At 35.5% G+C, this 22,894-nt stretch overlaps 1 protein-coding gene and 1 pseudogene across 7 annotated transcripts in view; both read right to left on the bottom strand.

Annotated features, from left to right (window-relative positions):
- Lrp1b (LDL receptor related protein 1B) overlaps nucleotides 1-22,894 on the bottom strand; it is a 1,703,137-nt gene that overhangs the window by 983,611 nt on the left and 696,632 nt on the right. The window lies entirely within an intron of this gene.
- Nucleotides 19,232-22,328, bottom strand: LOC100729863 (heterogeneous nuclear ribonucleoprotein U-like protein 1; annotated as a pseudogene).

Below are 22,894 nucleotides of genomic sequence, written 5' to 3' on the forward strand. Positions count from 1 at the left end.
TAGAATTTCAGACTATGAAAACAGGATCACAGCTAGTGATCATGAAAGGAAAGATATCTTAAAAATAACAGCAAAGGCCAGGGATATGGTTCAGTGGCCCAAGCACCTGCCTGGCAAGCACAAGGTTATGAGTTCCAAAAAACCCAAGGAACTAAGAAATAACAGTTCAACAGCCACAATACCATGCAAAGAAAAATAATTTAAGGGTGATAGCTATTGACAAAGTAACAGGGGTTAACACAAATGAAATACAAAGACTATATACAGAAGTAATAGCAGAAAACTTTCTAAAAATGGGAAAAGGATCTGATATATAGATTCAACACAAGAACACAGTATTAAAAGTTGTTAGAGAAAAAAAAAAACTATAAAGGGAAACCAATCATGGCAGACTTCTCAACACAAACCATTAAGTCAAGAAGAGTTGGAAATGAAGTGTTTCAAATCCTGAAAGAAAACAACTTCCAATCCAGATTGACATATTTACAAAACTATTTTTTGAAACTGATGGAAAAAGGAGACACTTCCATGATAAAGAACAACTGAAGGAATTCATGACCACCAAACCCACCCAGAGTTTATTTAAAGGATTTTCTAGAGAAAGACAAAGGTGAACATGATTCCAGAAACAGCAATAGAGGAGAATCCCCAAACAGGGCAGGCAACTGAATGAAGGGAAAAGTGGAGGGGTAAGAGCAGGAGGATAACAAAAGTGAACCAATGCGGGCTGGTTGTAACCATTAACGTAGTTGGCCTCAATTCACCAATAAAAAGAAACACAAAGAGAGTGGATCAAGAAACAATATCCATCAATACACTGTACACAAGAAATGCATTTAACCTGGAACGATATTCATAGACTGAAAATCAAAGGAGAGAAAACAATTGTTCCAAAAAAAGCAAGGCTAACTTGCCCATCAACTGCAGAATAGATAAGAAAGATGATATTTTTGTACAATGGAAAGCTACCCAGCTATAAAGTAGGATAACCTCAAAGTTCTTGTAGGTAAATAGATACAATAGGAAATCGTGCTCATGAGCGAAATGGTTGAGACTCATACAGGTGAATACAGTTACTACTCTAGTATAAAAATTTCAAGGAGTTAGTGGAATCCAAAAAGTACAATAGATATTATGGAAGTGATAAGCGAGGAAATGCCCCAAAAGGGAAAGTGATGCCACTGTTAATACTCTATTATCTTGTTTTGAGTTTTTGTATGATATCATCTTCATAATTTTGTTAGGGTTGGCTTTATTCTGTTTGTTTTGTTAGATTTTATTATGTCTGATGGTATGAGCAGCTACTTTGAAGATAACAGGGTGTATTATGGTAACCATTGTTAATTATTTCCTATTGTAGTCAGGGGTTGCAGGGGAAACAATTATATACAGGTCACAGAATTTATAGTATTATTTTACCATGGTCACCCAGAGTTAAATACAAGGAAGTGCAGGAAATATGTCCACAATATGAAAGATCTAGAAAACCCAGCTGAGGGCCTATATCCTACAGCAATGTCCTGCATGAGTCCAGCTGAAAACCTGAAGCCCATGGCAGTACCTCGCACTAGTCTAACAAACAATGACTCATGCTAGTCTGTTTTGTAGACCTGTGCTTCGAAGGCACAAAGGTCAGTGGTGGGAGCTAGAAAGTGTATGCCAGTTGCGGGGAGGATCAGTGCCAATAGGTTAAGGGTTGTATACTGCCAAGAAGTGACACTCAAAATAAGGACCAGGGCTGCCCTGCAAAGTACCACAGCCATCCTCAGCAACAATGAGGTTCCAAGCTCCTTTGACAGTGAGAGCTGGCATGACAAACTTTTCCTGGAGATTAAACAGTGCGCATCTTTCCCTCCAGAGCCAGAAAGTGATGCCCAGTATAAGAAGCAATGCTCCCCGAAAAGTGAACCAAAGCCACTCTCAACAACAAGGTCCTGAGCTCCTCCAATGATAATGGCCAAATTCATAACAGAGAACCTAGCCATGATAGGCTCTTCCAGGAGAATCAATGGCTCCAAACAATGATTTAGGAGAACCCACAATGCTTTGCTCTTCCTCTCCACATCTTTTATGCTAGCAACTTTCCTCAAGTGGGTACCTACACTCAACACCATGCCAATTTAATAAAGCCAGTGTTAAATTGACCACCAGTTTTTAATCCATAACACCTATTATCTTGTTTTGAAGTCCTATGTTTTCATTCTTTCATTTTGATTGGTTTTGTTCTCTTCCTTTTTTAAAATTTTATTATGTGTATGGACAGGTATTTTGAAAAAAAAAAAAAAAACACTGGTAGCCATTATTGATTTCTTAACATCTTGTTTTGAAGACCTATAATTTTTTCATTCTTTTGGCTTGTTTTTATTCTGTTTTGTTTTATTCAATTTCGTTATGTATGATAGCATGGACAGCAATTTTGAAGAAAATAAGCATTAAAGGCACCATTGTTTATTTCCTATTACCTTGTTTCAAAGTCCTATAATACTTTCATTCTTTTTTTATATTGGTTTTGTTCTATTTTGTTTTGTTTGATTTTATTTTATGTGATGGTATGGACAGCTATTTGAAGAAAAAGAGGGACATTAAGATAGCCATTGGAGATTTCTTATTGTCTTGTTTAAAAGTCCTATATTGCTTGCATTGTTCTGTTCTCATTTACTTTATTCTGTTTTGTTTTGTTTTATTATCTTTAAAATAAAGATTTTAAAAAATGAGGATACTCATCATTTTGAACTAGGGAAATATAAAGTACTGATTCTTATTTTTTTCTACTTTTTTATTCCTTATATTTTTCACACTTGCAACAACTTTACTGTCCAAATATTTTCAAACATACAAAATTAGCTATTTTGTGGCTATAGATTTTCCAAAATACTTTAGACATTAGGAAGCGATTTTCCCAAACTAAAAGTGTAGAAGTTATTGTGTCTATAAATACCTGGAGTTTTATTTTTTTGTTTTTTATTTTGTTTTGTTTTGTTTGTTTTGACAAACAAACCCTTTCCTTGTTTACTGTTACCAGCCCACTGTAAGGCAGAGGAGGATTCTGCAAAACTCTAGGATTTACCCTGGTGGAATCAGTTCCAGGTGCTTATGCAGTGACTGTCTGCTTACTGCTTTTTTCTCCCAGTAAGCACTTACTCTTTCTCTATGTTCTGCAGATGGTGTTGAGGAAGAATTGCGATAGGAGGACTTTGGCCACCTATGCTACAACTGGGTCATATCCTGAATCCACAGTCCACCAAGACCAGTACCACTTTTATGAAGGACAAATGATCATGCTATTTGGGTTACTTCTTGTTGAAGTGGATCAGTGGGTTATGACGATGAGATCAGACGGAGGTGAGTTTGAAGTAGAAGTCCAAGTGTTTGGAACTGCCTATCTCTACCTGGCATCAGGGAGGTCCAGAGTGTTTCTCTGTGAACAGTCCTGGGAACACAGATTTTAGGATCAGCTCAATGTTAGACTGCATCTGCCTGACTGTGAATTTCAAAACAAAGCTATGGCCAGTTTTCTGTCCCACCTTTTTGTGAGAGGAGTGTTGTTTCTTTCTCCAGTGTTCCAGGTTGGAACAGGGATGATGACAGTCAGTCAGCCACCTGGCTATGGGAACAGAAAGGCCTAGTTGGTCCAAGGCATGACAATACAAGTTAGTCCTGGGTTCTGTACTGTCACACTTACTATCGATTACACTTTTTCAATAACAATAATTAACCTTTCATATATAAATGTTTTAACTTTTCACATATAAGTTTATTAATTTTTTTATGGAATGGTCTTCAACTTAAGGGTTTTAATAAATATATTTTCCTTTCTATGATCCTAAAGACTCTTTGAATATCTAATTGATCTCAAGATGAAATTTTCTCATTGAGTACTAGTCACGAACTTCAAGTAGTGCTTTCCAGTTTGCATTTTCATCAAATGTTTCATTCAAAATTGCCTAAAATGCTGAGATTTAACTTACCTCTGCTCTCAATATTCTTTTACCTCAAAATATGAATTTTTAGGGTTTCTTCCTAAAAACATAGAAGATTTGACCTTTCTTAAGTAAAGACGATTCAAAATGAAGCAGGAAAACTATTTTTTTTTCATATTCTTTATTGTTCTATTGATAGTCAACTTAGAAAAGAGTGGGTCCTCTCTATGACTGAAGAAAAGGATATGACTCTTGGTAAAAATACTAGGTAAGTTCTTACCAAATCTCAAAAATTAAGTTGTACACAACATTTGGTATTCAATTATAATGAACATTCTGTTGATTTAACTTTTCAATCAGTTGAAAGTATAATAGTTTCCCTTGATCTATAGCTTGCAGTCAACTTTGATTCATATGGAAATTTATGGAAATGAAGATCAAATTTTAAATTGCATATTGTTCTGAGTAACCTGGTGAAATCTTGAGCCACTGCCAATCCCTAGCATATAAGATGTGAATCATCCTCATCCAATGTGTCTACACTTTATATCCATTCCCACTTAGCAGACACCTGATTAGCAGTCTTGGTATCACAGAGCTTGTGTCCATGTAACCTTTATGTTTTAATTACTTTCTCTTCACTGATACACATTACTCAACAACACAATTTAAAGGAGGAAATTGGTAGGAGTTTCAGGCTAGGTTGGTGGCATGTCCAAGGAGAAAGTGGTCATGATATGATAGGTATCAAGTAACCAGGCCCAAGTAAGTAAAGGACATACATATATATATATATATATTCAGACCATGTCCATGATGATCCAATACTTCCCACCAGGCTTTACCTCCCAACATCACTCCGGGTATAATCCCACCAAGATCTAATCTAATACCATACACAGTCACTGCCTAAAGCCCCACCTAGGAGCACATGAGGCTTGAGAGGGCACCAAGTATCAAAAACAGTGCTGTTGCTATATTAGATATGCAAAAAAAAAAAAAAAAGAAAAATCATGTAAATTGCTTAAGTGAAAGTTTTTAATAAAGGAATTAAAAATGTATGCCAAGTTAACTAAGAACTACAATAAAAACTAGTAGTTAATGCTAAAAAGTTTTTTTGAAGAACAAGAAAATTTTGCTCCTTTGAAGCTATATCTCAAACTGTAAAAGTTACAGCTATAGTGAATGATCAGTCACTTTGCCTCAGTTCAATACAGCCATTGCATGGTCTGCTGTCATCACAAGAAGAATGAATATAATGCAAAAATATATTTTGACAACCAGTATGACGATATATATATCTATAGTGCTACAACTCCAGGAGGCCGAGGCAATAGAATAGCAAATTCAAGCCCAGATAGGTTAATTTTTCCATTTTAACTTAGAAATAAAAATAAGTGCAGAGGAGAAAGTTGAGTGCAACAGCCATAGGTTCAAACCCCAGTACTACCACTACACACACACACACACACACACACACACACACACAAATTCTAAAGAAGTATTTATTTAAATTTTATTTTAAAGAGAATAAAACAGATAAAACCAATCAAAACAAACCAGGGTAGAAAGATACAGAAAGATATACTTCAAAACATTATAAAAACAGTTCTTACAGTGCCTTTTGATATCTTCAAAATAGTTGCAGATAACTTTAGACATAGTAAAAATCAAACAGAACAGAATAGAATAGAAATAATAAAAGCAAAACAATTAAGGCAATAAAGCATTTCAAAACAAGCCAATTGTAAATCCAAAATTGCTACCATATATCTTGCTGTCTTTAAAAATATTTTTGCCTGCCATTGGATTTGACATAATCAAAGAAAAGAGAAGAAAACAAAAGAAAAGAAAAGAAAAGAAAAAAGAAGAGAAAAGAAAAGAAAGGTAGAAGAAAAACCATAGCCAACAAAATGGAAACAATATAGGATTTCAAAACAAGGCGATGGGGAACCAACAATAGTTGCAACCCTCCTAAGAAGATGCCCCTAGGTGCCACACTGTACTGCTCTCTTCTGAGCCTATGATCAGACCACTGGCCCTAGATCTGCAATCTTAGTGAAACACCAACGCATCACAAGCATCCAATTGCATTTCACTTCCATAGCTATCATCATAACCTGTGTTTCTTCAGATTAGCCAGTTGCTTTTGGGGTGGGAGGGGGTGATTACTACTTCTTATTTGCCAGTCCACACCTAGAAGAGGCTGGAGTGTGGCTGTTCCCAGTTCAGATGCAGCCTGCACATGGTTCTGGTTCAGAGATTGGGTTTGCTTCCTGGTATGACCTTCTTCTCTCTATCTCTGGTCAGCAAATGGCATTGCCTCATGGAGAGAAGGATGGGCTGGCTTATTCAGTACAGCGGCAGCCCATGCATGGCACTGATTCCCAGACTGGGCTTGCTTCCTGGTGTGGCCTTCTCTCTACTCCTAGTGCAAGAACGGAGCTGATTCATGGAGAGTTGCTGCGGTCTGGCTAATCTGTTACCACAGTGGCTGTACATAGCCACAAGAATAGTATTTTGAGGGTGAAAAGACCACACTTATGTAACTTTTATTAAATTTTACCATTATCACAATTCTAATTTATTGTTTATTTTTGTTAATCCAGTTACTGTGCCTAATTTAAAAGTTAACTTTATTTTTGGTGTGTATGTATAGGAAAAACATTATGGTTCAATAGTATATCCAGTTTCTAACAACCACTAGGACTCTGAGAGTATAAATATATCCAGCATAGATAAAAGGGGACTGCTAAGGTAATGAATCGTGATCATCAGAGAAGGAAATAAAGTATGAGTCCTGAGGTAAGAGAATAGTTGCTTGGTTTTTTGTGTGTTCTCATGAACTTCCTTGGGCCTCCAAAAATCTCCAGTCGTAAAACAAAACAAAATAAAACAAAAGTATGCAGCAGAGTTACAATGTTGATGTTTTGTAAACTCTGATAAACCAGTTGGCACTATATCAGGGTCTATGTGAATTTCCAAATTCACCTAGTGTGGCTTGCTTGTTTATACCTAACATTATTTGAGCTTCACAAAACAGCTATTTAGCACCAAAATACAAACAAAGTACACCCCCTAGTCCAACATTATTTTCATTATGCACAGTTTATTTTAAAATTGTATTACTTGCATAAACATTAAAATGAGAATTTAAACTTAGCGTGGTGGTTCATTATAGTGGTCCTAGCACTCAAGGAAGATAAAATGGGAGGACTAAATTTTCAAGCCAAGACTACCCTATTTACAAATTAGCAAGACTCAAAAAGTTAAATATGTACATGTACACATTCATGCATAGGTGCATACACAGATGAGCCTGGGATGTCAGTCAGTGTTAAGTCATTGTTTTCAATTCTCCACACCAGAAAAAAAGAAAATAAAAGACACACAGAGGGAAGGCAAAGAGAAAGAAACAAAGAAAGAAAGAAAGAGAAAAAAAAGAAAGAAAAAAATTACCTGCAGAAACTTCTCATATTAAGGAGCCACACTGAAATGGCTGAATTTCCTGAGTATAATACATTTTTCTAATTTTTATATTATTTTGATTTCATTTAGACATTTGAAATAAATATTCTAACTATCAGTGTCTATAAAAATCAAATAAAGATGAAAGGGTTGGAAATGTAGGACAATATTTAACAAAGAATAGAATATCACACAATAAAAATGACCATGTAACTTTATTTATTTATCTATAATTGGTACTGGGGATCAAACTCATGAACTAGCAGCCAGGCAGGCACTTCTACAGCTGAGCTAAATCTCTGGCTCAAACATGTAACTTTAATAATAATTCTAGAAATAGTTTGTCAACATTGTTACATATGCTACTACATTATTGCTATTAAATATATATTTTTGTCCTTTGGTAGATTATTTTCTGTGCTAATAAATCATTAACACTTAATTTTTTTTTCTTTTTCTTTTTCTTTTTATCGGTACTGGGGATATAACTCACGACCCATGCGTTTGTAAGGCAGGCACTTATGCTGCTGAGCTAAATCCCCAGCCACAACATTTAAAGTTTTTAAATCAGGTTTCTCATGTAAAATGTAGATGAAAATGATTAGGATACTTAATGTAGTCTAGAAGTAAGTACAAAAGTTAGTTAATTAAAACACAAAACACTATAGAATGTCTCAAGCTACTCACCAAGCTCACTTGGCCATAGTATACATGTCTGGGATTAATTTGTGAACCTCTAAGTGATAGAAATTAAGTGGTTTTGCAGATGTGTCCTGCCTGAAATTGTACTGATATTTGCAGAAGTACTGAAAACAAAAGAATGGAAATTACTAAAAATAAATTACAGAAGTGGATGTAGACAAAAAGGATGGAGCATTTATCAAATTTGGTAATATACTACAGAAGGGAAAAGTTCTGTGTTAATTAAAAGTGCTCGACTTTCCTATACATACATAATAGCAGGATAGAAAATATCACATATGAATATTGCATTGTGTAATAAGTATTTTTGAATACAAATGGAGACATTCTAAATGGCATTGCACGATGAATATCTCACATGTGGCTTTTACTCTAATTTATTTTGCTTGACAAAGATATCCAGGCTACTATTAAAGCATTTAATTTGGATGCACAAAATCACACATGTAGATTTGGAAAGCAACTGTATAAGAGTAGGTGACTCTCGGTAACCAAAATTTTGAAGTATACTTAATTATTTAAAATAACATATACCAGTATTAAAGATGTTCACTGGTAAAGATATTATTTACCTGAGAGGCACACATATCACATACAGCTAATTCATATTAATTTCTTGGACATTAAATTATCATGCTTCAAGTAATATAAAGAAATATATATTATTCTTTAGCAAAGACTGCATAAAATATGTGACAACATCATGAACATTCATGTTGTCAGTTTTCTCTCCCAAACTACCATAAAATTAAGTGATATATGTAAGAACCACAAGTCAAATCAAACATGAAGACTAAGCTGCACTGTCCAATAAAACTCTCAGTAGAGTGATATTTATTTAAAGTATATGTATTTAATTAATTAAAATATACTTATTTTAATTAAAATATATTTATTTAGGTGCTTAATTCATTTTCTTTAAGTAGATACTGCCTCTGCTCAACACAGTGGGGGAAATTTGGTGTGAGACCTTCTGACTATCTAATTTTCAGATATTTTTACCAATAAAAGTAATAGAGGTGAAAATTTTTAAGAATAAAAACATCAGTAAGACATATCTTGTGTTCAAATAGCTAATTATCATTTTTTCAATGTTTCAAGGTCAGTGAAGTTTAAGATCAAAAATATAACATTTAAGTGGACGTTTTAAAAGTTAACTTTTGTATTCAAATTTTACTCACTTTAAATGCACATTTTCATGTTTTCTCATTTTGTTTATTTATCATTATGATCATTATATAACTTTCTACAGCTCCTCTAAGTTATGTTAGAGTATAAGCTATTTGCAATCAATATATGCCAAAAGTTTTGAAAAACATGCATGGTAAATTTTTATGGATTATATATGTAGAAATTTGATGTTTAATACAGAAAATTTAAAAGTAATCGTCAAACTGAAATCACAATTTTAAATGCAAGAAAGAGAAACTCCACCTCTTTTCTCTCTAAAAAAGGCACTATTTTTTTCTCTGGCTTATATACATTGATAAAACTTATTTGCATAAAATCAAAGAAAATATAGGACATTATCATTTTTTATTTCTTACTTCCATCATCCTAGGTGATTTTCACAGTGTTATGGCTGTGTCTGGATGTCCTCCCAAAGCCTCATGCTGTTATAGTTGGGGCTTTTCAGAGGTGACTGGATCCAGAATGTGTGATGCTAAGATTAAGGATGTGATGCTGGGACTGATTAATGGTGCAAGGCTAGGATTCAGTGTGTTTCACCCTGAATGTGAACGCTAACCCTCTCCAAGGGCAGCAATACTGAACAGAACATAAGGGACAGAAAGGGAGCTGCTGCTATTGCAGCAAGTTGCTTGCTGCTTGCTACCTGCCTTGAACTTTCTCTGCTGTGATGCTTCATCGTGGAGTCAGTCAATTATATACTGAAACATCTACAACTGTGAATTACAACTTCCTTCCACTAACTTTGAATGTTAGATGTGTTGTCTCATCAATGAAAAATGTAAGTAAGACGATCAGATTTTTCACATTACCTAATTTTCTCTGACTAATCTCACATTAAAAGTTAACAACAACAACAACAACAAAACCCACTGGGAGGATTACTACCATTGTTTTATTCAACATGCCATTGCAAAACATTTTCCAAATAGAAAACATTTTGAAGATAAGAGCAAACATAATAAATATGCTTTTATGAAGTATGTCTACTTTTTTCTTCAACTTTCATCCAAAATGTGTTTGTAGATCAAATATGTGTGTGTTAGAGAGACAGAAACAGAGCTGTGAAAATATATGTAAGCCTTTATCACCTAATTAATTTATGAAGCAAAAACTCCTTTACTTTTTACTCTGAATGTTCTTTTCCTTTTATTCATGGCTCATACTCTAAATAGTAAAGACAAGTTCTAATTTATCTTATTAAACAAAACATTGGAAAGTGTAATTTTCTCCTTTATTCTTGAGGTATATTTAGGTCTCTCTTAAAATATATATAAATGTATAACCCTAAAGAGTGAGAATGTTGTTGGATATGTAAGACATAGACAAGTGCATAATTAAATTCAAATCATATTTTGAAATTTGAAAGATTTTCTAAGTTATTTTCTAATGAAAACATTTTCATTGAGGCCTAAGAATTTTTATAATTATTTTATAAAATAAATTAGTTTATAAAATATATTTTTGTATTTTCCTTTCAAATAATATCAAATTATCTTTACAATAAGTGCAGTTTAATACTATTAATTAGCTTATAATATAAAAATACTCCAGATAATATTTAAATAATGAGGCAAAACTGAAATATATAACCTTGCTTTGTACCTAGTGTATTATACAAGGGAAGAATAACTACTTTTACAACTTTGATTCAACATAACAATAGAAATCTGAATCAGAGTCATTATAGAAAGAAAAATATCTCAAGAAAAGTAAACTATTTTTATGAGTAAGTTATTTTCAGATGCATATGACATGATTCTATATGTACAAAAGCTTGAAGACAACAAAAAAATATAAAATGTAATCTAAAAATGTGCAATCTTCACAGTGAATTTTCACAGTGATTGTACCAGTCTACATTCCCTCCAACAGTGGAGAATAATTCTTGTTTTCCCACATTCCCGCCAGAACATATTATTGGTTGATTTCTTGATAATTGAGATACATTCCAAAATGAGATAAATGTCCATTTTTGGATTGTGTCTGTAAATTTGGGGGGATTCTAATTTTTTTTCAATTCTTTATAAATATTAATATTATACTCGTAAGTGAAAGATTGGACAAATACGTAAATACTGCATTGTATCTGGGGTGTGAGAAAATGAAAATATAAACAAGAACCAAGATATATAATAGATATTGTGAAATGGGGAAAAAATGTTTGAAAGCGAAAAGGGAACTGGGAGAAGAGAAAGGAAGGAAAAAGAAAAAATGTGAAAAGAAGGATTAAAACGGAAGCAAATCTTTGTAAATGAGGAGAGGAAGAGGGCTTGAAGGGGAGGGACAAAATACATCACATACAGGACATATTCTCTAAGATAAATGTGATCACAATTTATATCTGAAAGGTGCTAATAAACTTAATAGTCATAATAACAAATCAAAGTTCTGCCAGAATTCATTGCTATGCATGCCATCATTCTGAATCATGAATTGGCCTGATGAACAAAATTTGATTAGAGATTTAGTACTTTTAAAATGACAGAATAATCTACTTTGTTCAGCACTGTTTATGTGAATCAATATATGCATGAGTGACTAAATTATGTGATAAGCAAATAGTGTGAATAAATAAACAATTCAAGGAGATTTTCTTTCATTATTATATCATTGATGTCTGAATTTCTTATTCACAGATGTTGTTAGAAATTTTAATTTTGGCGTGCTTCTAATTCTAGTATTACAATGTTTTGGTTTAGCTGTAGAGGTTAAATGTATATGCTTTATAATTTTTCAGTGACCTAGTGAGTTTTCCTAAATATCATAATAAATGTCAGAATATTTTGAGTAGAAATATTTATTTGGAATATCTAACTGGTATCTCATCAACTTTATCATCTTTGTTCTTTTCAGTATATAATTAATATGTTTTTATCCTAATTTGCAATAATATTTACTAAAATTCTGCTGGATATTATTTAGAGTTTTAAATAAACTTTGAAGAGCAAATTTTACAAATATGAAGCTTCTTTATTCATTGTTAGTGGGGCATGGTGTATGCATTTACACATATTATTATATGATCATTTGTAATAGCTTTTAAGGCAAATAAGTGACATATAATGAGAAATATATTTTCTGTGACTTCCATCCCATCACCAATTTAAAAGTCATTGTATTTAAATTAGAATGTATAAGGTCATGAGAAAAATGGCTCAATTAATCACTTGCTAGTTACCTAAATATAGAGTATACATAGCATTCTGCTAAAACAACTTCCTCTGATAAAACAGTTATATTGTTAGCATAACTTACAGTGTAATTCATTAAATAATATGCCTGCAAGCACTCAGATTATAGACACTATACTAAGCAAAAAGTAAAAGTGACAGTAAGTGAAGTTCTTCAGAAGTAAAACAAGAAGTGGATACTAATAATCAAATCCAGGCAAATAGGATACAAAATAATCACAAAACATTTCATAACAGTTTATACACCAAAAATGAAGTAAGTAAAAGGGAAACCAAGAATACCGATCCATTTGTAATACCACTAATTGAATAAAACACATAGAAATAAATTTAATGAGAAGTAAAATCTTTATACATTGAAAATGCAAAACATTGATGGGAAAAACTGAATCAATCACAAATACATGGAAAGATATACCAAGATCATGAATTGAAATAATAAATACTGTTAAAAAAACAGTATTTGTGTTACTCAGAGCAATCAATAGATTCAGTGTAGTCCATTTCAAAAATTGCAGTGTGACACTTTTACAGAAATAGTAAAACAGCCCTAAAATGAATATGTAACTGCAAGTAACCTAAAAATTCAAGTAAACATAACTTTATCAGAAGTATGAGTAAAGTTGTCAACACGACACTTCCTGGTTTACAATCATTATAAAACTGTAATACCTCCTGGAAACACTAGCCAAGGCAATCAGACAAGAGAGAGAAATAAAGGGATTAAACATAGGAAAGAAAGAAGTTAAACTATCACTATTTGGAGATGACATGATATTTCATATAGAAGGCCCAGAAAACTCCATTAAAAGACAACTAGAGATAATAAACAAATTCAGCAGTGTAGCTGGATACAAAGTCAATGCTCTAAAATAAATAGCATTTCTATACACAAACAAAAAACTCACCGAGAGAGAAATTATGGAAATATTGCCTTTCACAATAGCATCTTAAAAAATGAAAATCTTAGGAATCAATTTAACCAAGAATGTAAAAAAAAAACTATATGTGAAAATGATGCTATGCTAAAAAAGGAGATTGAAGAGATTATTAGAAAATGGAAGGATATTCCTAGCTCTTGGCTAGGAAGAACCAACATTGTGAAAATTCCCATACTCCCAAAACTATTATACAGAGTTTATACAAATCCCAATCAAAACACCATTGACATACCTCATAGATCTATAGAAAACACTCCTAAAATTCATTTGGAAACCGAAGAGACCTAGAATAGCAAAGACAGTTCTGAGCAACAAGGGCAAGACAGAAAGCACTTCAAAGCCACAGTGATAAAATCAGCATGGTATTGGTTAAGAAACAGAGCTGAGGATCAGTGGAACATATCAGAAGATTCAAGCACAACTACAAAGACACTCAGTCACCTGATAATTGACAAAGGGGATAAACATGTTCACTGGAAGAAGGATAGCCTCTTTAATAAATGATGTTGGAAAAATTGACTCTCCACATGCTGAAGACTGAAACTAGATCCATGCCTATCACCATACACAAAGCTAAAGTCTAAATGAATCAAAGATCTAAATAGTAAAATAGAAACACTAAATTTACTGGAAGACAAGGTAGGCAAAGGTAGGCACTTGGAGACATAGGGATAGGCAGAGAATTCATGAATAAAATGCAAACTGAACGGGAAACACTTCAAAGAATCAACAACTTATTGTTGTTGATCTCATATTATTGAAACGTTTCTGCACTTCAAAAGAAATCACCAACAGAGTGAAAATTCAAGAATGTGAAAGAATTATAGCCAGCAACCCCTCAGACAAAGGACTTATATCAAGAACATATAAAGAATTGAAAAACATCAAGCCCATCAAATTCAAAGAACTTCTCCAAAAATGGGCATCTGTGATGAATGCACATTTCTTAGATGAAGATATACAAATGACAAATAACTACATGAAGAAATGTTCACCATCACTCGTCGTTTGAGAAATGCAAAATAAAACAGCACTGAGATTTCATCTCATTCTGGAAAGAATAGCTGCCATCAAGCAAACAAATGATAACAGATGTTGGCGAGGATGTGGGGAAAAAGGAGCATTGCTCCACTGTTGGTGGGAGTATAGATTTGTGCAGCAACTATGATATTCACTATGGAGATTTCTCAGAAGACTAGGATTGGAAGTTCCATTCAACCTAGCTATTTCCCTCCTGGGTATTTTTCCAGAAAACCTGAAAAGGTCACAGCACAGTGATATATGTGCACCCTTGTTCATAGCAGCACAATTTGTAACAGCTAAATCTTGGAATCAACAAAATGCCCATCAACTGAAGAGTGGATTAAAAAGATGTGGTATTTTTATACAATGGAATATTACTCAGCTATAAAAAGGATTATCTTAAGGCCATCATATTGAAATGGAGTCAATTTGAGATTATCCTCATAAGTTAAGTAAATAAGAATCATATTTATAAATATCACATTGTGTCTCTAGGGCAAAAAGTAATAAGAACTGCAGGAGTAGTAAAATCCAAAATGTGTAATTGCTATTGTCAAAAGGAGAGGAAAAGAAGGTGCTATAAAGAATATAACTGCATGTGTGTTTAAGTGTGTAGGATTGGTAACCATATTACTGTTTTTGTTGGATTGTTTCACTGTTTGAATGTCCACCTTGTGTACTTTAATTTTGTAACTGGAACAACTATTTCTAAGATGATAGTACGTAACCTGTCAACTAGTGATTATTAGTGTTTATTCTTTTTATTTTTTTTAATGTTATATTATTGCTTCTCTTTCTCTTTTGCTTTTTATTTTAAATACAATTTTAAAAAACTGTAATACTTAAGAGACAATAATACTAAAAAAATGGACACATTGAATAATGGAACAAAGTAGAGAACCATTATATGAATTCTTTACCTATCAATTAATCTCAACAAGGGTGCCAAGAATGATGAACGGAAAAGCACCATCTCTGTAAAACAGGCTGAACTGGACAGATCGTATATCCTTTGGCAAACAAATGAAATTATATCCCTGTTCTCTACTGCACACAAAAGTAACATAAATTAAAGACTGAGGTGTAAGAAATGAACCCATAAACGTCTTAGAAGAAAACAAAGTTGAAAAGTTCCTTAACACTCATGCTAACGATGATTTTCTGGATATAGTGCCAAAAGCAGAAGAAACTACACTAAACTTCTTAGGTTTGGGACAGCAAAGTAAAAACTCATTAAAATGAAAAGATAACCTATGAATGCCAGAAAATTTTAGTAAGTGTCACTAATTAATAACTTTAGACTGATATCTAAAATTGATAAAGAACCCAAAAAATTCAATGCAAGAAAGAACCCAGTCAACAATGGATAAATGTTTTCCTGAATAAATATTTTTCTAAAGAAGGCCTGAACCTGAATAAGTATTTTTTCTAAAGAAGACATACAAGTAGCCAGTAAGTGTTCAAATCACTATTAAAGAAAGGAATGTAACTTAAAATGGCAATCAAACATGATCTCACTCCTAGCAAACAGGTTAATAGTGTTAGTGTGTATAAAAGGGAAATATAGTCTACGGATGGCACTATAAACTAACACAGCAATTGTGGATAACATTAATTAATGAAAAGTATAACTAATACAATATATGATCCTGCCCTCCCACTTCTTACATGTATTTAAAGGAAAGTAAAATGCATAGCAAAGTTGAATATGGTGATACATGCCTGTGATCTCAGAGTTCTGGGAAAGTGAAGCAGGAGGATCAAAAGTTAAAGATCGGCCTGGGGAACTTAGCAATTTAGCAAGGATCTGTCTAAATCTTTTAGAAAGGGGGCTGATGATGAAGTTCAGTGTGAAGGCTTAGGGTTCAATTTTCAATGCTGCAAAAAATAAAAAGAAAAACAAAGTAATAAAAAGCAAATCAAAGTCTTATCTGTGTTTTCATGTTCATAGGAATATTATTCTCAGTCACCGTAATATGGAAACCTTTTATTTTTATTTGTAGAGGAATAGATAAAGGAAAAATGGTACACATATACAATGAAATATTTTTCAGATTTAAAAAGCAGTTCAATCTGCCATTTTGGTAAAGTGGATGAACCTAGGGACATATTCCAGGACAAGTTGTCAAGTGCTGCTTTAGTTATATGTGAGAGCTGAGAAGTTATTTGTAAAGAAGCTTATAATTTCTGAGATGTTAAAATATGAAAACTTGAAAAAATATCAAAGGATATCCATTATGCTGAAACAACAGGACACTAGAAAGTAAATAAAACAGTGTGAGGAAATTGGATAAAGGTAACTATAAAACTCTCCTTTAAAATTCAAAATTATTATATTTTAATTTGTATATACTTTTGTAATTTCATACATCGTTTGAGGACAAATATACGTGAAACTTAGAAACTGATGGTAATAGTAGCGTCATGAATAAAGATGTAATTTTTGTTACAAAAATGGGACAAAGATATTAGAAGCAGAATTTGTATATGTTGTGAAGCTAAAATTTATTAGTTCAAATATATTGAAATAAATTTGAAATGCTAATTGTAAATCTCATTTTAACCAGTAATAAAATAACTAGAAGTATAAACCAGGGTGGTGCACACCTGTAATCCCAGTATTTGAGAGGTTGAGGGAGGAGGATTGTTGTGAGTTTGAGACCAGCCTGGCCTACAAAGTGACCTCAAGTCCAGCCTGAACTGCATAGTGAGACCCTGTCTAAAGAAGACAAAAATAAATAAATAAATAAAAACCTAAAATTTTTACACAGCAGGACGAGAATCAAAACTTCATATTATTGAATCAATTAAATACAAAAGAAATTACACTAGTAAGAAAAAAAAATAAAGTTTTAAAAATATATTGCATATAAAAAACAAACTATATAATGGCACAATAAGTCTTTCCTCAACATAAATTACTTTAAATACAAATATATTAAGATTGTCAGTCAAAATGTAAAGCTTGTTTACATTTACACAAAAGAATGTGTTGGCTTAAAAGACATTTTCCAATTACATGCTACCAATATGAGAAACATTTTTAATGACATACAATGAAATAAGTTGTAGATCAAAGCACAGGATGAGATAGATATTTCACATAAAAAGTAACCACATGAGACCTGGGACATCAAAATAAGTAGACTAAGTCAAAATTTGCTACCGATGACAAAAATGGACATGATATATTGAAAAAAGGTAAATTAATGCAAAGAAATAGTAATTACTTTTAAAAAGACTCTCATTAATCAAGATAACTCTAAGACCTACAAAGCATAGATTGACAGAACATAACAGAAAAATAGATAGCTCTATGATAATAAATGAAAAATTCAAGGTAATACTTTTAATAATGGACAGTACGTCTATGCAGGACATCTGTGTGGATATATGGGACCTGGGAAACACTTTAAAACACATATACCTAAATGGAACACTGAGTACTACAAAAACTTAATATATGTTTATTTGTAATACACATGGATCATTGTCCAGGATGGACTACATATTAGGTTCTCAAACAACTTCAACTATGTTTTAAACATTGTATTAGGCAAGTTATTTTTTTCAACCACAATGCATTAAAGCTAGAAATCAATAACAAATAAACAAGAAATATAAAACAATGAAAAGTAAGCAATGTTCTTAACAGCAGATGAATTAAAATAGACATCAGAAAATAAAGGCAATGGAAAATCAAAATACACATACTGAAATTATGGTTATGGATTAAAAACTGGTGGTCAACTTAACGCCAGCTGGATTACATCAGCATGGCACTGGGTGAAGATGTTCCACTTGAGGAAAGTTGCCAGGATAAACAGGTGGAAAAGAAGGGAGGTGTTGAGGATTGAGGCGTTAAGGAGGCATTGTGGGTTCGCCTATGAGTTGCTGGTTCTCCTGGAGAAGCTTTGGTCCTCACATTAAGCACTGCTTCCTGGCTCTGGAGGGGAAGACGTGTGCTGCTTGGTCCCCAGGATGAACTCATCACACTGCTTCCTGGCATGTAAACTGACTGTGCTTGTCATAGGAGGAGCTCAGGGCCTTTGTGTCGCTGAGGACAGCTGTGGTGCCAGTCTTTGTTGTGAGTGTGACTTCTCGGCTCCAGTGTAGAACCCTCATCCCACTAGCACAGCTCCTTCATCCTGCTGGCATAGACTTTCTGGCTTCCACCGCTGACCCTTGGGCCTTCCCAGCACGGATCCGTAAAAGAGACTGGCGTGAGTCCTTCTTGTGGGCTCTGGGCCTCCAGTTGGACTCGTGGGAGGCGTTGTCCTGAGCTATGGGTTTTTATCTGGACTCATGTGGGGCATGTGCTGTGGGGTTTAGGCTCTTGACTTAATAATCTATGTCTTTGGTCTTGCAGATAGATTTCCTGCATTTTCCTGTGTTAACTTCCAGTGACCATTATAAAAATATAAACTCCATGTCCTAATACTAATTGTTCTCTGTGTACAACCCCTGACTAAAACAAGCAGTGTTGATAGGGAAAGTGTTAGTAAACCGCTATACAAAATAAGAAAGATCTAGAAGCAGTGTTCTAAATTAACACAAGATTGACAAAAAAAAGTGCTAAGTAAACCTAAAACTACAATGGAAGGAATTCTAAAATTAGAGCACAAGGAAATGATGAAGGAAATAAGAAAATAAAGAAAACTAATGGAATCAAAACTTTCTTATTTACGAAGAATTTTAAAAATGGCAACCCTTTAATAGGACTGATGAAAAAAAAAAAACCAAAAAGATACAAATAAATAAATGTCAGAAGTGAAAGTGGGAACACTTCTCCTCATCTTACATAAGTAAAAATATTTTTTTTAAAGGTTTCAAGTTCAATAGTCACACTCTCTCCAAATACAAAAAGCAGTTACAATTCAACTGAACACAGAAGCTTGTGTGCAAAGTTATGGGGAACTGAGACATCATATAAAAAGTTAGTTTAAAGATGATTCTGTGGTTTTCTGTTTTTTGTTTTGTTTTGTTTTGAGGGTGTGGCTCTTTCCCAGTCATCTGAACTCAGCAAAGAAACCATTATTCCGACGAAATATCCATGGTGGACTGACAGTAAAAACAGACAAGTTCTAAAAATAAAAAATAAAAGCATAATTACCAAAAAATATGACACTGCTTCGTCCCTCTGCATTTTACTTTTTAAACTTTTAAAAAAATTTTTGATTTTGTTTTTAATCCTGAAAAGTAGATGGTAAAACAGCTTCTGGGAGAATTTACAACCAACTGCATGAGGGTCTGGGAAGCTGAGGGACTAGAGCAGATTTGGGAGGAGTGAACAGGAAAAGCTCTTCCCTTCAGTCACCATGGCCTCACCATGTGACAAAGGGAGAGGGATTGTTTAGTCAAAATGAAGAGGAAGAGGAGGTGGGAGATACAAACAGAAAATAAAAGGTCACTGTGGCCTGTTTAAATTCAGAGAAAAATGCCTGGCTGTGTGTGGGAAGAAGCCCCTCAGAGGAAGGCAGTGGGCTGAAGGGAAGCAGCCCTGGGGTGACCCCAACTCCAGCACCAGAGGACCTGGTGGGGGTAGAGGACGGGCCAAGGCAGGCGCTGCTGGAGGAAGCCGGCAGGGGCCTCCAAGAGCCTCTTGACACAGTGGCTACTACTGTGTGCTTGTGCCACCCTCTGTGCTGCAGGAGTAGCTCCCATAGTCGTAGTTCCCGTAGTACGGTGGCCACTGGCCCTGGTTTGGATAGTACTGGTTCCACTGCTGAACATACTGTTGATGCTGGTTATAGCTGGGTTGGGGGTAGGTCTGTGCAGTGGGAGGCGGTGGTGGGGTGTAGGGGGCTGGGTTGTAGCCACCATAGCTTCCATAGTTGTAGGCAGGTGGAGGTGGAGGTGGAGGTGGTGGGGCTGTGTAGCCCTGGCTGTAACCTCCCTGGTTGTAAGGTGGCTGGCTGTAACTTGGCTGTGGAGGGCTGTAGCTGCTGACAGTGGGGGTGCTGGTACTGGCGCCTGAGCCAGGGATGTTGCTGTTCTTGTTATAGCTGCAGGGCCCTGGAGGGTTCCCAGCAGGGCTGTAGCTGGGTGGTGTCGGCGGCTGCTTTGGTGGTGGCTGTGTTGGGGGGCCCGGCTGGAGCTGCCTGGGTTGTTAGAGTTGTTGTTATCCTGGTTGTTGTTTCCCCAGCGGTTCTGGTTGTAGCCACCGCCTGCACTGCGGTTGAAACCTCCTCGGTAGTTGTTTCCTCCACCACTTCCTCCTCCTTGATTTTGGAAGCCACCTGGGTTGCCTCCAGGGGGACCTCAGTTGTCATAGCGCTGGAAACCACCGCCCCGGCCTGAAGGGAAGCCACCTCCGAGGGTGTCAAAGCGCTTTTCAGGGGTGGTCCAGCCTTGCGGCCTCCCTCATTGCACTGCCTCACCAGTTTGTCTGCTTCTTCTGGCTGAAGCTCAAAGAACAGAACCTCATCTAGGAAGTCGCCTAGGTCAGGCCACGTGAAGTTGGCTTTCATTTCTAAAACATCCTTCCCTTCCTCGTCGGTTCATTTTATTGTTCGGTCTTTTAGATCCTCATCAGTGGGGCAAATTACAATAGCTTTATGCTGGAAGCCTTCAAATGGTCTCAGTTTTCGTCTTTGGGCTGACCCATAAACATTTGTCTGATCTAGGATCTAGTTGCGTTTCTTGCGGGCAGCAATCTGGATGAGGCGGTTGAGGCATTGGGTGGCCTGCTGAATCAGGACATCCCAGCGGCCAGCGTAGTTTCGCTGCCTGCGCAGGCCCATCGCCCGCATCTTATCCATGATAGCATTGGTACCGAGGATGTTGTACTTCTTGGAAGGATTGGAGGCTGCATGTTTGATAGCCCATGTAGTCTTGCCAGCAGCAGGCAGGCCCACCATCATCAGAATCTCACACTCTGCCTTGCTCTTTGGTCCAACAGCGCCCCGGATCCGCTCACTAAGGGGAAGGTGCTGGATGAAAGTGAACCCTCGGAGGACAGAACAGTAGGGTTCTGTCCTCTGTCCAAAGTTGAATTCGACAGCACAATTCTTCACCGGGACATGAGGGTACAGGGCCTGACTCCCCAAGACTTCCTTCTATATCCGGAAAGCAATGCCCATCCACTTCCCATTCTTGGTAAAGGAAAGTTCCACATCATTTCCACATTCGAAGTCAGCAAAGCAGCCAATCACATCATTCTCTGCAAACTTGTCTCCTTAGTTTTCAAATCGGCTATTGGTGGATTTCTTCCGTGTGCCTCCATAGCCATAGGAGAAAGGCTCTTCACCTACTTGGGTGCTACAAGAGTCCAGGGACCAGCCAATATGGACAACGTGGGGATCAGGCTCTGTAGATGGACCGTGCTTCACGGAGATTTCCTCATTGATCTTCATCTCAAAACACACAGGCCTCTTCTAACCCCATAGCTGGCATTGGCTCCTGACCACAGGTATGCAAAGTCCTCTCAATTGTGAGTGGATAACCACTACTCCGGTCGCGGGCCACCTTTAAGTGCAGGTCACAATTATATGTGTTGATGGCAACAAGGGTGTCATCAAAGTCATCTTCATCTTCTTCAGCAGGAGGCTGTCCTACCGGTTCTCCTTCGAGAGCACATCCGTTTTCTTCATAAGGCCTCTATCTACTCTGGAATTGCTGTCTGTCTGGCTTGTGTTGAGAAGCTGCTGGTGGAAGAAAGCTGGGGGGTGCTTCTTGCTTCATCTCTGTCTTCACTTCTGGGTGATAGGTCTGTTGAAGTGGCTCCATGTCTAGTGGTCTCCTATCGTAGCCTGACTCATTTTCTTGCTTGATGATCTGGGTCTCGTAGAATTGGTTCTGCCTGGTAATATTGTCCATGACATGTGGGCCCGGAGGTTCCAGTCTAGACACCCCGCTCCTCGTCCATGTCCGACTTCCTTTCTCCTCCCAGCTTGGCAGTAAAAATATTATGAAATCATATTTTGAACAATTCTATGTCAAAAAATAAGACAGTTCAGATAAAATGGACACATTCTTTAACACGAACAGTATACTAAAAATAACTCAAAGAGACAGAGAAAATAGAGACAGAAAAAGAGAAAACAAGCATGAGAGAGAGAGATCTTAAAGAAATGGCATTTAAATCAATATTTTGAATGATAAGAATGGTTAAAGTAATGAAAAGTAGTTAAGAATGAGAGAATAAATCCTTCAGCATTTTAGAAATAGAAGCTAGATGTGAAACGATTTTAGATTAGAAAGTAGTTTATATGATGGGCAGTGGAAGGCTTAAAGTAAATTTATCCTAGTGAGTTCAGGTTATAAACTTGATAGCTTTAGGAACTACCTTGCTTATCATGACTTTTGCAGAACCTACACTGTGACTTGCTTATGGAAGATGTTAAATAAATGTTGAATAAATGAGTAAATAAAAGAATGCATAATTTAAAGAATATAAAGAGAGTGTTATGTAATTTGGGATTTAGAGTTTGCCCACATGATGTCAGCTTAATTTAGA

The sequence above is a fragment of the Cavia porcellus genome, unplaced genomic scaffold (assembly GCF_034190915.1).
Source record: "Cavia porcellus strain 051 isolate PalLab524CR breed Dunkin Hartley unplaced genomic scaffold, mCavPor4.1 scaffold_12, whole genome shotgun sequence".
Lineage (NCBI taxonomy): Eukaryota > Metazoa > Chordata > Mammalia > Rodentia > Caviidae > Cavia > Cavia porcellus.